This window comes from Anomaloglossus baeobatrachus, chromosome 2 (assembly GCF_048569485.1).
Source record: "Anomaloglossus baeobatrachus isolate aAnoBae1 chromosome 2, aAnoBae1.hap1, whole genome shotgun sequence".
Classification (NCBI taxonomy): domain Eukaryota; kingdom Metazoa; phylum Chordata; class Amphibia; order Anura; family Aromobatidae; genus Anomaloglossus; species Anomaloglossus baeobatrachus.
Window position 1 is genome coordinate 447,696,090 of NC_134354.1, and position 18,663 is coordinate 447,714,752.

The window sequence follows — 18,663 nt, forward strand, 5'->3', positions numbered from 1 at the left end:
GAACATAGTTGTTGATCAATAATAAAAAAAAATCCTCTAAAATACAACTTGTCTAATAATTGTGCACACGGTGTATAAAATTGGAACCAGTCAGGACCATATCTCAGAGTCCTTCCAAAAATTGCAGAGGTTTTGCCCCTGGTGGGCCTTTGAACCCTAAGGCTATGTGCCCATGCTGTGGAAAATGCGCGGATTTTCCGGATTTCCGTGCGGAAAGATCTGCAGCATGTCAATTATTGTTGCGGATTTACCTGCGGATTTTGCCTATTCAATTGAATGTAAAAAAATTGCAAAATCTGCGTCGAATCCGCAACAAATCTACAACAAATCCGCACAAAATCAGCACCTATGAAAAGGTGCGGATTCCGGGGGAATGCTGCGGATTTAGCTGCAGAAAAATCCACAGATACAGAGTCCCGTGGGCACATAGCCTAAGAGGATAAACAAATGGGACCGAACAGCAAGCTTCAGGTTTCACCTCCCTGGGCATTAACAGATTTCTGTTTCCCAGATCTTTGCAACTGAGTCCAGCCAGGAGGATCCACGGGCAGATGGAGGGCTGCCGGCCACTCCGGCAAGGATATCATGGGAAGTTCAAACACACTCAGGAACCTCGCCAGATTCCGGAAGATAGCTGATTTTCCCTCTTTATAAGCCATCAGCTGAAAAGGGAAGCCCCAGCAGTACGGGATGTTTCTTTCCTTCAACTGGGTCAAGAGGGGGCGCAGGGCTCTTCTGAGCTGTAGTGTGCGCCTGGCAACATCAGGCAGGATCTGTATCTGTGTTCCCATAAAGGTAATAGGGCCCGATTGCCGCAATGCTCCCATAATGGACTCTTTTACTTTATAAAAATGTATCCTGCAAATCACATCCCGTACTCTAGAATCTTGGGCTGGTCTGGGGCCTAGAGTCCTGTGTATGCGGTCTAGTTCAACTGGACCCTGGCTTTTTTCTCCCAAGATCTGGGTAAAGAGCTGCTGTGCTGCAGAATCTAATTCTGAAATACTCACTGTTTCGGGCAGGACGCGAATCCGTACATTGGTTCGCCTGTTCCTATTTTCCAGATCCTCCAGGCCTGAGGAGAGTTACTCCAGTCTGTCGGCTTGTCTGTTCAGAGGTTCACTGTGGAGAGCCACAATTGCAGCCATGATCCTCCTGTGACTTCTCCACTTCCTCCACTCTAGCAGTGAACTCTGTCTTCAGTATTGTAGCTCCTTTTTGTAGCTGCTTTCCAGCCTGTCAGCAAATCTATCAAGGTCCCTTTTTGTTGGCAAAGCTCTGATGGACTGGCTTATTGCCTGGAGGCTGATCTGGTCTCCCTCTCCCTCATCTGCGCTGGACAAGTCCTGCTGTAAGCCAGGGCTTCTTGGTGGGAACTGCGAGGCCTGCTGCATGGAGCTCTCCCCTGGAGAGGACGGTGCCATCTTAGCCCTTGTGCTGCGCAGTGCCACTGGAGTGCTCTGGCTGAGGAAGCGGTCCATGTTCCCGGTTGGTCCTCCTGACGTCTCCTGAGCCCTGGTATGTTTCCTGTTCCTGCCCATGTGTCGGTAAATCTGCTGCAATGCGATAGTGGCTGTTTGGGGGAAGAATTAGAGCAGCGCCCTCTGTGTGTGCTTCCTACTCTGCCATCAGCTAGCCACGCCCCCCGATTCATACATCCAAGTTCTCACCACTTCCTCCTGCCTCTAACTCAAAAATATTTCCAGAATCCATCATTTCCTCACCCCTTCAATCTACAAAAATGCTAGTGCATGCACTCATCATCTCCCACATCGACTAGTACAATATCCCCCTCTGTGGCCTCCCTGCTATTCAAGGCTGTGGAGTAGGTAAGCCAAACTTCCGCCTCCTACTTCTCAATTTACCCAATTCCAACTGCGACTCCACGACTTTGACTCCATCACACATGACTCATGTTTGTGATAAATTTAATGTAGTAATATTGGTAACATCAGGCCTTTAATCATTATTATGATGCAACAATTAAGCTTCTTAGATAGAACATATATTTAATGGAATACAAGTTTAGAACAAAAAAACTTTCATAAATTGTAAACATGCAAAGCTCTATGTAGTAAGTGGCGAAAAAAAAAACAGTTTTCAACAAAAATATCCGGAATAACATTTGTACAGTCTATGAATTTGTTCTGAGAAATAGTATTGCCTCCATCAGATCCTCCTTCATAGATTACCTCAAATCTGATCTAATTATTTTAAGGCTAGAGAACAGCCTCTCTACAATAACTTGGATTGGTGGCTTAGCAGTGACCACATGAGCAACATCTGTAACAATTTTAGGGTATAAAGGAATTGCCTCCTGCACAGTTTTGATCAGCAGTTGAACTCTTCTATTTTTTTGAGAGCAAGTGAAACATTTTGCTGAAAAATGGTCAATATGTTTGATATGGGAGGGATATCTTTTTCCCTGAAGCACGCTTTGCCTGTTTCATGTCGTCAAAATACTTTTCAAAATTAAACTCCTCATCTGATGAGGATGAAGATACAGCAGCAGTAGCACTGGCAGGAACCAAGTCCTTTTGCTCTTAGCAGTCCTGAAGCCCACTCGTCCTAACTGCCACCTCTGTCAGAGCTTCTTTTCCTTTAGTAAGCTGTTGATTATCGAGAAATATACGATGACTTGGGTCCACATATACAGCTGCCAGAAATTATTTATTTTCTAATAGGACTGTCTCTCTCCGTTTCATTGAAGCAGCAATGCCATCCGAGATTAAACCTCCTCTTTGGGACAGGCAAAACAGCAACTTCTTTCACTTCTTTATGAAAATGCCAGGAGTTAAATCCACAGCTTGTAATGTTAGTCACTGTAAATAGGTGATGAAAAAATTCTTTCAATTCAGCCGCCTGGGTCCATTGACCTTCATTTAGTGCTACCTGAGGGTTCCAAAATGGAGACGTTTGAGGAGGATTTCTGATGTTCTGGAACTTAAGGGATCTGCAAATGGAGTTTGCAAAATATTCTAAGAAAATATGTGCCCCAAAAGTCAAATCCCGTTCTTTCCCTCTCGAGCACTGCTATGTGACCAAACAGTACTATACAACAACATATGGAGAATTAGCACTTTCAGGTGTCACTCTAGGCATGAGGAAGTACCACAAACCCTGTGTCTAGGAAAGGCGGAGATAGTGACCCCTGAGCAAACCTTTCACTGGCCCCTGGCTCCCCTGACCACCATAAATAGGTTTCCCACCTATGCACCAAGCAAGATAGCTAACCCTGGCTGACCCTGAACTGGGCCCTAGGTAAGGAATGGATGGGGTCAGCGATTAATCAACCATACTAAACTCTAAAGAAGACATAAGAAGTGTAAACAGGGAAGAATTAATTAATATATTATCTCCAAGAGAAGGAGAAGAGGGAGAGGAACAGCAGCAAACAAAGTTTCTTCAGATGAATACTAGTCGACTGCTTGCATCCAAGACATGTATAGAAATATAACTATCACCAGAAAACACCAAGGGGCAATGTGGGTTTCTAAGGACACAAGGGGAAGTGATGATGATTAGCAGCTGAAAGGTCAGGATATCCGCAGGGTCTTAAAAGGAAAGGGATTAACCCCAATCAGAGAAGATACATAGGATAACATTTACACCACATCAGGAAGAATACAATATTAGTGAGCAGTTTGTGTAGCCAAACGCTGTGACCTTCTACAGCCAGACACCACATGAGTGTCTTTCAACCGTGATACACCCATGACAATACCCCCAAAAGAAAAATAGATAGCAATGGAAATTCCTTTCCTGATCCAGCAACAACGTCCAAAAAGTGTAATAATTTTTTTAAAAACTCATTTTATTTGAAAAAATGTTAAAATTAACATGCGTTAGAGGGATATCCAAGGTTAAAAGGCAACGTCTTACGCGTTTCAGGCCAGTGTGGCCCTTAGTCATAGACTTATTTTAACAGAATAAAACACATAATAAATAGAAAAAGAAAAAAAAAAAAAAGTATAGCAATAGTTTTTGGAAAATTATTGGAATTGTGCGCAAATATTTGCCTATCTTATCAGTGGACGATACTCTTAAAAACATTTTGGACACAGGTTGTCGATTTGTCTCTAGACGTGCCCCTACCATAGGTAGTCTCATTTCGCCTAGTGACACATATCTGGTGAAATCTGCACCCAGCACTGTAAAAAATTGGCTTCCCACATGCGGTTCTTTTAGGTGCGGCAAGAAGCAATGTGGAACGTGTTCACACATGTATAATACTAAAGAAAGTGTGAGTTCCAGTACTGGAAAACGTTATAAAATTAACTCCTTTGTGAACTGTGTGTTTATTTGATAACATGTGAGAAGTGCTGTATACAATATGTTGGCTCTACGATCCGCGCCTTAAGAAAACGCATTGGGGAACATTTATATGACATTTCAAATCCGACCTCTAGAAGCCTATCGGGAGCATCGCAACATTTTTTATATAACCATAATGGGGACACTAGTTCTCTCAGAGTGAACATAATAGAACAGGTTTTTTCTCCCAGAAGAGGCGGTGACCGTATTCACATGCTGCGGGATAGGGAAGCAAAGTGGATATTGGCTTATAACACCTGCATGCCAACAGTTATGAACATCAGAAGTGATTTGATGTATATATATATTAAATGTTGTGATGTATGGATTATATATAGGCATGTTTTGTAGTCATGTTTTTTTTTTGTTTTTGTTTTTTTTTTTTTCAATAATTTTTTGAACGCAAAGATTTTTTAGAGTATATTTGCCTTATAATGATGTAAATCGATTGAGTCTAGCAATAACAATATTGTTGTACCTTTAACATGGGGTTAAATTGATGCTGTCAGTTTACTAACTGCAATGTTACTATGCATGTCGATCTAATCAAGTGAACCTGTGTACCTTTGAGCGGATTTGGTACGCCCAAAGGTGATGGTGTGTTTTGTTTTTTTTTCTTTTTCTATTTATTATGTGTTTCATTCTGTTAAAATAAGTCTATGACTAAGGGCCACACTGGCCTGAAACGCGTAAGACGTTGCCTTTTATCCTTGGATATCCCTCTAACGCATGTTAGTTTTAACATTTTTTCAAATAAAATGAGTTTTTAAAAAAATTATTACACTTTTTGGACGTTGTTGCTGGATCAGGAAAGGAATTTCCATTGCTATCTATCCTACTTCTCTGAACACGGAGTTTATGTCCTTGCACCGTCCTGAAGTCTGGAGCCAGATGGAATAGTAGGTGAGCGGAAAAAAAACCCAAAAAAACCCAAAACTTTTTCTACCCCAAAAGAAAAAGACAACTGCACCGACAGTCGAGCACAAAATGCTTTCCAAAATTTGGAAACAAACTGGGTTCCTCTATCTGAGACCACATCGGAAGGAACACCATGAAGCTTCATGATCTCATTGATGAACACCTGAGCCAGAGTCTTGGAATTCTGAAGGTAACGCAATGAAATGTATCTTACTGAACCTATCCACAACCACTAAAATCACAGTCTTTCCTGCAGATAAAGGTAGGTCAGTAATGAAATCCATGAATAAATGTGTCCATGGTCTACTAGGGATAGCCAGTGGCTAACCAAAAATACAAGTATGCGTTACCTTGGAATGTGTGCAAATCCTGCAAACAGACACTTAGTCAACCACATCCTGATGCAACTCTGGCAATCAAAAATGATGAGAAAGGAGGTTCGAGGCTGCTTTACTACCTGGATAACCCATAAGTACAGAGTTGTGATGTTCTCCAATTATTTTACGATGCAAATTGGGTGGGATAAATAACCCTGGTCTGGGAACAAGGGCAAGATGCCCACCCCCTTTCTGCAAAATAGGGATAGAGTTCACATGATCACTGCCACAGGGGAAGCTCCAGGATACTGGATCTTCCTTATGTTTTTAACCCCTGATGGTAAGTTACAATTAAAAAACCTGTGAAATTAACAATTAAAAAAAGTGAACATTAAACCTGGTAAAAAAAAGACCATCTACCCTGCCTAGGATTGAGACTTTTGGCAGACTTCAGATATGACAGGTTTTTCTGCTCTGTGATTACAGAAATGGGATTGACACCATTACTTTAAACCTAACTTAATCGCCAAGAGTTCTCTATTGCGAACATCAGAATTTCTCTCTGCTGAAGACCATTTCTTGTAAAAGAAAGCGCATGAACGTCATTTACCAGGAGATGGACTTTCTGACAACATAGCCCCAACCCCCAACTCAGATGCATCAACCTCTATGATAAAAGGGTGTGAAACATCAGATTGAATGAGTATAGGTGCTGTGGAAAAACATCTCTTTAAAGAGAAAAAAGCCTGCTGGGTAGAGTCCGACCATTTAGAGAAATCCGACCTTTTTTTGTCATGTCAGTGAGAGGTTTCACAATTACCGAATAATTCTGAATACATTTCTGGTAAAAATTGGTAAACCCTAGAAATCTCTATCACTTTCGGGTTTTCGAGACAATCAAGTCAAGTACAGCACAGACCTTCTCTGGATCCATCCGAAAACTCGAAGACGACAAAAGCCACCCCAATAATTGCACCTCTTGGACAATGAACACACACTTCTCCATTTTGGCATACCATTTATCTCTTAAAATATGTAGTACCTGTTTAACATGTACCAGCTCTGTCTCCATATTGGGTGAGTAGATCAAGATATCATCCAAATAAACCAACACAAACTTGCTCACCAAATGGTGAAAATTATCATTCAAAATTATCATTCACAAAATGCTGGAAAGTGGCAGGGCCATTAGTGAGACCTATGTGGTTCACACATACACATAGTCTGTGTGAAAATCAACACCTATTTTAATTAGTAAAGGTGTGAATGTGTCTCCAGTATGTGTGAAAACGAACACCACACATACTGAAACAGGGACGTGTGAAGTAGGCCTTACAAAAAATCATTTTGTCATGCATCTTCCTCTATCAATACCAAAGAAATAAATATCACTCACATTACTGGCTTATAAAGGCATCTATTGATGATCTGTCATAGAGAAATTGTAAAATCCTTAAAAACATCTCACACTTAACCAAGAGATTGCAATTTAACACTCCACATTACCCCCTATACAGCTGACCCTACTCCTTTGGAAACAGGTAATTAACCCCTTCACCCCCGGGCAATTTTCTGTTTTGTTTTTGTTTGTTTTTTTTTGCTCTCCATCTTACGAGAGCAGTACATTTTTTATTTTTCTATCAATCATGCCATATGAGGACTTGCTTTTTGCGGTCTACTGTTAAATAAAACCATGAGTTTTACCATACAGTGAACTGGAAAATAGTAAAAAAATTACAAGTGCGGAAAAATTGCAAAAAAAGTGTGATTCACGATAGTTTTTGGAGTATTTTATTCACAGTGTTCACTATATGTGTCACTGTAATGCCTTCGGTCGGTCCGAGTTCGTAGATAACGAGCATGTATAGGTTTACTTTTAGCTGAAGGGTTAAAAAAATTCTGAAGTTTCTAAAAAAAAAAGTGGTGCACTTTTTGCGCCATTTTCCACGACCCTTAGCTTTCTCATTTTTCAGGATATGGGGCTCAGTGACTGCTTATTTTTTGCATCTTGAGTTGATGTTTCTAATGGCACCATTTTTGCGCAGAGGCTATGTTTTGATCGCCTGTTATTGCATTTTGTGCAAAATTTGCAACAACTAAAAAAAGTAATTTTGCCATTTGGAATTTTTTTTGACACTAAGTCGTTTACCGATCAGTTTAATTGATTTTATATTTTAATAGCTCAGGCATTTCTGAACACAGTGGTATGTGGCAGAGAAGGAGCTGCGATCAGTGGTGATGTTCTCACAGTACTCCACCTTTGTCCGCAGCTAACCTGACTTTAGAACATACAGACATATAATCAAGTGTATACCACTCCCGTGGCACAGTCCGAGTGTCACAATAATTTTAGTGACAAACCCAAGGAGCAAATTAGAACCTCAAGGTGGGGACCGGGACCTAAGTGTTGATAGGCAGGAGAATACAGTCCGCGGTCCAAGCCCGACACGCGTTTCGTGTTCCTTTTTCAAGGGCCACCACACGTTTTAAAAAAACCACATGCGGTTCCTTATTTTGATAAACCACCAAGATAAGCGCACGGCTGGGGGCTGTGTTATGATCCGGAACCATGGAAGATCACCACAAATCATTGGCAAAAAGGTGACAGATTGGCAACTAATCTGGCCGCCATCCCCTTACTAACCAACACAACTAGAAGTAGCCGAGGGGTGAACTAACATCCTGTGCACCGCGAACCCAGCCGGAGAACTAACTATCCTAAAGGTAGGAAAGATGAATAACTCTCTGCCTCAGAAAATAGACAAGAATAGCAAGCCCCCCACATTCAAAGACTGCGGTGATATAGGAAAAACACAATACACAGATAGATGACAGGATTAGCAAAAGGTGAGGCCCCCGCTGACTAAAATAGGAAAGGACAGGAAAGGGACTGATGGTAGTCAGAGAAAAACCCTACAAAATACCAACTTCCTGATAGTACAAAAAGGCCCTCAGATCGCTCGATCTGAACTCCGTCCTATACCAGGTGCCCTTGTCATACCAATGAACAGAAAACAAGAATTATAACAAATTCAACAAGCCATAAACACATGGACCCAAAGGAGCTATACTCCACACAGAACTGCAGGGAGTTCCTCAACAATTCACTGAGGGGGAAAATCCCTGGAAGGAAATAAACTGAAACCAACCACAACAAATGACAACCCCAGATAAGCAAAAGAACCAGGCAATAAATAAAGAGCAAGAACTTATCTGGAGTGGATGTGATGTAGAGCAGGATTAAGCAGGCTAGCGATACAAAGAACAACTGACATCCGGCAACAGCCTGCAATCAGACCAGGACTTAAATAGGCAGAGAGTTAGGAAAGGAAACACCCACTGCACAACACACCTGATCTCTGTCCAAACCCTTCCTGGCGACCAGAGGGAGACTCCCAGCAGCCAAGACATAACTAACATTCACAACAGGGCTGCAGCCTGTAGCCATATGCTTTATCTGTGCTGGGTATGAGAATACGGGGGGACCCTATGCCAAATATTTTATATATTTTTATATCACTATAGACACACATAACATCTGTGATTAGAAGCAGTCAGACGCTGTCAGTCAGGGTGGGGGTGCGTCAGACTGCAACCAATCACAGACGCCGATGGGAGGGGAAAGCAGTGCATATGCATAAAGGCTGATGTGCAGCTCCAGAAGTGAATGAGCATCCGAGGGAGCAGTTACAGCCACGTCGGTGACTCGGTAAGTATAGCGTCGTTTGCTTTATTTTTTTTCTTTATTTCTCCTTTATTTTCTTGTATTTCCAGAGTGCTAGATCCAGATCAATACCTGGAATTCCCTGAAAATTCTGGGCTCGACACAGGGGTATGTTTGAAACTGCGCGGATCCGGGCTTTTATAGTCCGGGTCCACCCATCACTAGTCCCTACAGGAATCTTTGTCAAAATTATCAGGAATATCTGAATTTGAGATTTTCAAACAATTGACTCCCAGAGGAAGCTATAATCTCTGCCAAAAGGAAAAAATTTGAACGGGACTGTAAAGATTATGACTCCAATATAGTTTACAACTGAAAAGCAGGCTTCTGACCCAGATCCATGGTCAGAAAAAGGAACCAAAGTCATCAAACTCCCAAGAACATAACGGACCGATGAGTACGTTTTTACTGCCCCTAAATATGAATCCACGGACAATTGCAATGACACCTCTCATTCAAATGGTTATGGTGGTAATAGCCCCAGCTGGTCGAACAAAGGCACATCTGATTCATCTGTTCCCCCTAATTTTCCCAAAAAACTGAAAAAAACCTCACATTGGACACATGGCAGGATGGAAACACAGTAAGAGAACGAAGGTACCAATGTGGTATCACAAATAACAGAAACCGCAATCACTAACGATGGGCTACATCCTACCAAGGGCTTTACCATCATTAATCTCTTGACAACCATCATCTCTTTCAGCCAATTGAATATTTTCAAAAAAGGACCCAGTCTCATACCCACAGTCCAAGGAGATTTATTCCAAACTTTGACAGACAAACAAATATTTGTGAGTCTTCTTACTGTTAAAAAAACATTTTTTTATCGGAGGAATATGATTAGGACAGTTTGGCCAGACCTGATAATATGAATATAAATTCTGCAGCACAACTACAACAGAAGCTGTGTGAACAGGTCACTATTCAGACTTTGGTGGACCTGGAACATGAAAATTTTGACAGTCAGAAAATTATTGATAGTTGCCCTAAACCAGGGGTCCCCAACCTTTTTTTCCTTCAGAGCCACATTGTAGAGCTGAAGACATAGCCAAAGCCAATTTAGCAGTAGAAAACAGGAAACAATAATTGGAAATAAAGAATCTTCCCCATATTGATAGAGAAAAAAAGTGACCTCCATACAAAACACAATCCGCTATACCAAGACCAATAATACCACATACAAGGGAGAAATACCACCAACACTGACCAGACAACATATTACCACCACATAGAGACCAAATACAACCACATACAAGGCAGAAATAATGCCACACCTTGACCAGACAACATATTACCACCACATAGTGACTGAATAGAGGCACATACAAGGGAGAAATACTGCAACCAGATACAGTAACATTTCTTCAGCGCTCTATTGGGAGACCCAGACGATTGGGGTATAGCTACTGCCCTCCGGAGGCCACACAAAGCACTACACCAAAAGTGCAAGGCCCCTCCCCTTCTGGCTATACCCCCCCGTGGTATCACGGGTACTCCAGTTTTAGCTTTGTGTGCGAAGGAGGTCAGACATTCCATGCATAGCTCCACAGATTTTAGTCAGCAGTAGCTGCTGACTATTTCGGATGGAAGAAAAGAGGGCCCATATAGGGCTCCCAGCATGCTCCCTTCTCACCCCTGGATGGTGTTGTAAGGTTGAGGTACCTATTGCTGGTACAGGGCTGGAGCCTCACATGCTGTTTTCCTTCCACATCCCCTTGGGGGCTCTGTGGAAGTGGGATCCTGCCGGCCTCAAAGCTCTGACGCCGGGCTCCATCCACAGACCCATAGCACCTGGTGGATGCCGAGCAGGAGTACCATCAGGGACCGGGCCCTGCATCATACAGGTACTCTGTGTCCCCGGCAGGCACAGACGCACTCCGGGCTGGCTGGGCGTTGTAGTGCGCCGGGGACCGTACACTGAGCTGGTGTTCCTACAGTTATCTGGGGGACTTTGTGTTCTGGGAACGCAGCGCCGACCCTCACTGGACCGGCGGCGCTGCTGTGACTTGTGGTGCGCCGGGGATACGCCGACCGCGCTTTTACGGCGGGGGCGTTTATAACTCTAGTCCCCGGCTTTTGGGCCTAGGACGCCGGCAGCTCCGATCGTTCCCGCCCCCACCCTGTCAATCAGGGTAGGGGAGAGACGCTGTTTCACGGCAGCGACGAGGGCTGGAGCCTGATTTACATGCTCCAGCCCTCTCACTATGCACAGAGGGAAGCAGGCTTCCCGCTCTTGGTCAGGAACGCCCAGGGCCCGCCCCCCTTCCTCTCTCAGGACGCCGGCAGCCATTACATGCATGTCTGGCTGGAGGAAGGACGCAAGGCTCTGGGAGACCTAGACTGAGGGGCTTTGGGAGACCACACACCCGCTCTTAAGCGGGCGGTAAGCGGCTTTTCAGCTGGCCCCTCTAGTGCCTTACTGTGTATTAGTGTACTGTGTCACTGGACATAGATATTTATTGATTTCTTGCACTGTGAGGTCGCTTCCTGGCTGAATACCCCAGATCGCTCTGAGGAGGCAGCAACATGTCATCCACAAGACGCAAGGCTGCCAAGGCTAGGGCTGTGTGCACTGCGTGTGCTGCATGTGGGGCTGCTCTACCAGCAGGCTCCAATGACCCCCATTGTGTGCAATGCTCAGATCCGGTGCTGCTTCGCCAGCCGGAGTCCGGAGAGGTAGTGACCCAGGCTCAGACGCTTGTAAGTCCTGCCCCGGTGTCAGGGACAGACTTTGCAGTTTTTGCGGATAATATGTCTGTGGCTATGGCAAAAATCCTGGAAACTTTGCAATCCATGCCTGGGGCTCAGTCTATGGACACGGCGAGGTCTATGTCCTCTAATCCTCCGCAGTTGGATTTAATCCAGACTGCAAGGGGGTCCCCGGCTTCTCAGGATGAGTATAATGACTCAGATGATTGCCCCAGCCACCCCAAGCGGGCTCGCTGGGAAAGACCCTCAACGTCATCACACTGCTCAGGGTCTCAGCGCAATCAGTCTCCATGTGATGTGTCTGAAGAGAGTGATCAGGAGTCTAATCCTGGAACCCCTCTCAATCTGGATACCCCGGATGGGGACGCCATGGTAAACGATCTTATCTCAGCCATCAATAGGCTGTTAGATATTTCTCCCCCAGCCCCTTCAGCAGAAGAGGCAGCGGCAGAGCAGGAGAAGTTTCGTTTCCTCTATCCCAAGCGTAAATTAAGTGCTCTGTTGGATCACTCTGACTTCAGAGAATCAATCCAGAAACACGACGCTCATCCAGAAAAGCGTTTCTCTAAACGTTCTAAGGATACACGTTATCCTTTCCCACCTGATGTGGTCAAGCGCTGGACCCAGTGTCCAAAGGTGGACCCCCCGATTTCCAAGCTTGCAGCTAGATCCATAGTTGCAGTGGAGGATGGCGCTTCACTTAAGGATGCCAATGACAGACAGATGGACCTTTGGTTAAAATCTGTCTATGAAGCTATCGGCGCGTCGTTTGCTCCAGCATTCGCAGCCGTATGGGCACTCCAAGCTATTTCAGCTGGTTTAGCAAAAGTGGATGCTATCATACATCCAGCGGTGCCGCAAGTGGCGCACCTTACCTCGCAGATGTCTGCGTTTGCCTCTTACGCTATCAATGCGGTCCTAGAATCTACCAGCCGCACCTCAATGGCGTCTGCCAATTCGGTAGTTTTGCGCAGGGCATTGTGGTTAAAGGACTGGAAAGCAGATGCTGGTTCCAAAAAATGTTTAACCAGCTTGCCTTTATCTAGAGATAGACTGTTTGGCGAGCCATTGGCTGACATCATTAAACAGTCCAAGGGTAAAGACTCCTCTTTACCCCAGCCCAGATCAAGCAAACCTCAGCAGAGAAAGTGGCAGCAGAAGTTTCAGTCCTTTCGAGGTTCGGGCAAAACACAATTCTCCTCGTCCAAAGGGACTCAGAGGACGCAAAGAAACTCAGATTCCTGGCGGGCTCACTCACGCCCCAAGAAAGCAAATGGAGGAACCGCTTCCAAAGCGGCTACCTCATGACTTCCAGTCCCCTCCCTCCGCATCTCCGGTCGGGGGCAGGCTCTCCCGCTTTTACGACACTTGGATGTCACAGGTCAAAGACCGGTGGGTGACAGACATTTTGTCTCGCGGGTACAGAATCGAGTTCAGTTCTCGTCCTCCAGCTCGGTTCTTCAGAACCTCCCCACATCCAGACCGTGTAGATGTCCTGCGGCAGGCGGTGGACTCCCTAAGAGCGGAAGGAGTAGTGGTTCCTGTACCGTCTCAGGAACAAGGGAGAGGGTTTTACTCCAATCTCTTTGTGGTGCCAAAAAAGGACGGCTCGTTCCGTCCTGTTCTGGACCTAAAACTGCTCAACAAACATGTGCACGCCAGACGGTTCCGGATGGAAACCCTCCGTTCTGTCATTGCCTCAATGTCTCAAGGAGACTTCCTTGCCTCAATAGACATCAAAGATGCTTATCTCCACGTGCCAATTGCTACAGAACATCAACGTTTTCTACGTTTTGTGATAGGAGACGACCATCTTCAGTTCGTAGCTCTGCCATTCGGTCTGGCGACAGCCCCCCGGGTCTTCACCAAGGTCATGGCGGCGGTGGTAGCAGTCTTGCACTCTCAGGGACACTCGGTGATCCCTTACCTAGACGATCTACTTGTCAAGGCACCCTCTCAAGAGGCATGCCAACTCAGTCTACATGCTACGCTGGAGACTCTCCAGACTTTTGGATGGATCATCAACTTTCCAAAGTCAAATCTGTCACCGACACAGTCACTAACGTATCTTGGCATGGAGTTCCATACTCGAGCAGCGAGAGTGAAGCTTCCGCTAAACAAGCAGCGGTCCTTACAGACAGGGGTGCAATCTCTCCTTCAGGGCCAGTCGCACCCCTTGCGGCGCCTCATGCACTTCCTAGGGAAGATGGTGGCAGCCATGGAAGCAGTTCCCTTTGCGCAGTTTCATCTGCGTCCACTTCAATGGGACATTCTCCGCCAATGGGACGGGAAGACAACTTCCCTAGACAGGAAAGTCTCTCTTTCCCAGACGGCCAAGGACTCTCTACAATGGTGGCTCCTTCCCACCTCATTGTCTCAGGGAAGATCCTTCCTGCCCCCATCCTGGGCAGTGGTCACGACAGATGCGAGTCTGTCGGGGTGGGGAGCAGTGTTTCTACACCACAGGGCTCAGGGGACGTGGACTCCGCAAGAGTCCACCCTTCAGATCAATGTTCTGGAAATCAGGGCAGTGTATCTTGCCCTACTAGCCTTTCAACAGTGGCTGGAAGGAAAGCAGATCCGAATCCAGTCGGACAACTCCACAGCGGTGGCATACATCAACCACCAAGGAGGGACGCGCAGCCGGCAAGCCTTTCAGGAAGTCCGGCGCATTCTGAATTGGGTGGAGGACACAGCATCCACCATCTCCGCGGTTCACATCCCAGGCATAGAAAACTGGGAAGCAGACTTCCTCAGTCGCCAGGGTATGGACGCAGGGGAATGGTCCCTTCACCCGGACGTGTTTCAAGAAATCTGTCGCCGCTGGGGGGTGCCGGACGTCGACCTAATGGCGTCTCGGCACAACAACAAGGTCCCGGCATTCATGGCGCGGTCGCGCGATCAAAGAGCTCTGGCGGCAGACGCCTTGGTGCAAGATTGGTCGCAGTTCCGCCTCCCATATGTATTCCCGCCTCTGGCACTCTTGCCCAGAGTATTACGCAAGATCAGATCCGATTGCAGCCGCATCATACTCGTCGCCCCAGACTGGCCGAGGAGATCGTGGTATCCGGATCTGTGGCATCTCACGGTCGGCCGACCGTGGTCACTTCCAGACCGTCCAGACCTGCTGTCTCAAGGGCCGTTTTTCCATCAGAATTCTGCGGCCCTGAACCTGACTGTGTGGCCATTGAGTCCTGGATCCTATCGTCAACAGGCTTATCCCAGGGAGTGGTAGCCACAATGAGACAAGCTAGGAAGTCAACTTCTGCTAAGATCTACCACAGAACGTGGAAGATTTTCTTAACCTGGTGCTCTGCTCAGGGAGTGTCTCCCTGGCCATTTGCATTGCCCACTTTTCTGTCTTTCCTGCAATCAGGGTTGGAAAAGGGCTTGTCGCTCAGCTCCCTTAAAGGGCAAGTCTCGGCACTATCCGTGTTTTTTCAGAAGCGTCTAGCACGTCTTCCTAAGGTGCGCACGTTCCTGCAGGGGGTCTGTCATATTGTGCCCCCGTACAAGCGGCCGTTGGATCCATGGGATCTGAACAGAGTACTAGTTGCTCTCCAGAAGCCGCCTTTCGAGCCTCTCAAAGAAGTTTCTTTTTCTCGCCTGTCACAGAAAGTGGCGTTTCTTGTTGCGATCACATCGCTTCGGCGAGTGTCTGAGCTGGCAGCTCTGTCATCCAAGGCTCCCTTCTTGGTGTTCCACCAGGACAAAGTAGTGCTGCGCCCCATTCCGGAGTTTCTCCCTAAGGTCGTATCCTCGTTTCATCTTAATCAGGATATATCCTTGCCTTCCTTTTATCCTCATCCGGTTCACCGGTATGAAAAGGACTTGCGTTTGCTAGATCTGGTGAGAGCTCTCAGGATCTACATTTCCCGCACGGCGCCCATGCGCCGTTCCGATGCACTTTTTGTCCTTGTCGCTGGTCCGCGCAAGGGGTTGCAGGCTTCTAAAGCTACCTTGGCTCGATGGATCAAAGAACCAATTATAGAGGCCTACCGTTCTGCTGGGCTTCCGGTTCCTTCAGGGCTAAAAGCCCACTCAACCAGAGCCGTGGGTGCGTCCTGGGCATTACGGCACCAGGCTTCGGCTCAACAGGTGTGTCAGGCAGCTACCTGGTCGAGTCTGCACACTTTCACCAAGCATTATCAGGTGCATACCTATGCTTCGGCGGATGCCAGCTTAGGTAGAAGAGTCCTGCAGGCGGCAGTGACATCCCCGTAGGGGAGGGCTGTTTTGCAGCTCTAACATGAGGTATTTCGTTACCCACCCAGGGACAGCTTTTGGACGTCCCAATCGTCTGGGTCTCCCAATAGAGCGCTGAAGAAGAAGGGAATTTTGTTACTTACCGTAAATTCCTTTTCTTCTAGCTCTTATTGGGAGACCCAGCACCCGCCCTGTTGTCCTTCGGGATTGTTTTTGCTGTTTGCGGGTACACATGTTGTTCATGTTGAACGGTTTTTCAGTTCTCCGATGTTAATCGGAGTTAATTTGTTTAAACCAGTTGTTGGCTTCCTCCTTCTTGCTTTGGCACTAAAACTGGAGTACCCGTGATACCACGGGGGGGTATAGCCAGAAGGGGAGGGGCCTTGCACTTTTGGTGTAGTGCTTTGTGTGGCCTCCGGAGGGCAGTAGCTATACCCCAATCGTCTGGGTCTCCCAATAAGAGCTAGAAGAAAAGGAATTTACGGTAAGTAACAAAATTCCCTTCATTACCAATGCATAGTGATGAAATACAACCACATTCAAGAGAGTATACCACCACACCATAATTAGACCACGTAGTAACCGAATATTACCACATACAAGGGATAAATACCTAAACACTATGATCAGACCACAAAATGACCAAATTATACCACACACAAGAGACAAATACCACCAAACTGTGACCGGACCACATACTACTACCACACAGGGACGCATAATACCACAATAATGATCATGAATAAAAACCACAATACTAATAACATTAATATTATCATCAGTACCATTTTACACAGGATCTCTGTATATACAGTGCCTTGCGAAAGTATTCAGCCCCCTTGAATTTGTCAACCTTTACCCTCATTTCAAGCTTCAAACATAAAGATAAAAATAAAAAAAAATAAATTGATGGTGAAGAATCAACAAGTGGGACACAATTGGGAAGTTGAACGAAATGTTTTGCTTATTTTAAACCTTTTTTAAAAATAAATAACTGAAAAGTTTGGCGTGCAATATTATTCATCCCCTTTACTTTCAGTGCAGCAAACTCACTCCAGAAGTTCATTGAGGATCTCTGAATGATCTAATGTTGTCCTAAATGACTGATGATAATTATAATTCATCTGTGTGTAATCAAGTCTCTGTATAAATGCACCTGTTTTGTGATAGTCTCAGTGTTTAAAGTGCAGATAGCATCATGAAGACCAAGGAACACAACAGGCAGGACCATGATACTGTTGTGGAGAAGTTTTAAGCCGGATTTGGTTACAAAAAGATTTCTAAAACTTTAAACATCCCAAGGAGCACTGTGCAAGCGATCATATTGAAATGGAAGGAGTATCATACCACTGCAAATCTACCAAGCCCGGCCATCCCTCAAAACTTTCATATCAAACAAGGAGAAGACTGATCAGAAATGCAGCCAAAAGGCCCATGATCACTCTGGATGGACTGCAGAGATCTACAGCTGAGGTGGGAGAGTTTTTCCATAAGACAACAATCAGTCGTACACTGCACAAATCTGCCCTTTATGGAAGAGTGGCAAGAAGAAAGCCATGTCTCAAAGATATCCATAAAATGTGTCGTTTACAGTTTGCCACAAGCAACCTGGGAGACACACCAAACATGTAGAAGAAGGTGCTCTGGTCAGATGAAACCAAAATAGAACTTTTTGGGAACAATTCCAAACGGTATGTTTGGCGTAAAAGCAACACAGCTCATCACCCTGAACACACCATCCCCACTGTCAAACATGGTGGTGGCAGCATAATGGTTTGGGCCTGCTTTTCTTTAGCAGGGACGGGGAAGATGGTTAAAATTGATGGGAAGATGGATGGAGCCAAATACAGGACCAATCTTGAAGAAAACCTGTTGGAGTCTGCAAAAGACCTGAGACTTGGACGGAGATTTGTCTTCCAACAAGAAAATGATCCCAAACATAAAGCAAAATCTACAATGGAATGGTTCACAAATAAATGTATCCAGGTGTTAGAATGGCCGAGTCAAAGTCCAGACCTGAATCCAATCGAGAATCTGTGGAGAGCTGAAAACTGCTGTTCACAAACGCTCTCTATCCAACCTCACTCAGCTTGAGCTGTTTTCAAAGGAAGAATCGGCAAGAATTTCAGCCTCTCGATGTGCAAAACTGATAGAGATATACCCAAAGCGACTTGCAGCCGTAATCGCAGCAAAAGGTGGCTCTACAAAGAATTAACTTAAAGGGGACGAATAATATTGCACACCCCACTTTTCAGTTATTTTTTAAAAAAGTTTAAAATAAACAAATTTCGTTCAACTTCACAATTGTGTCCCACTTGTTGTTGATTCTTCACCATTAAATTAAATTTTTTTATCTTTATGTTTGAAGCCTGAAATGGTGTTTGTGCCTGATTAGGATATCAGTGAGCGCTTCGTAAGTACGGGCTTTCAGCCCCTTATTAGGAGAATTTAGCAAGACACACACTTTTGAGC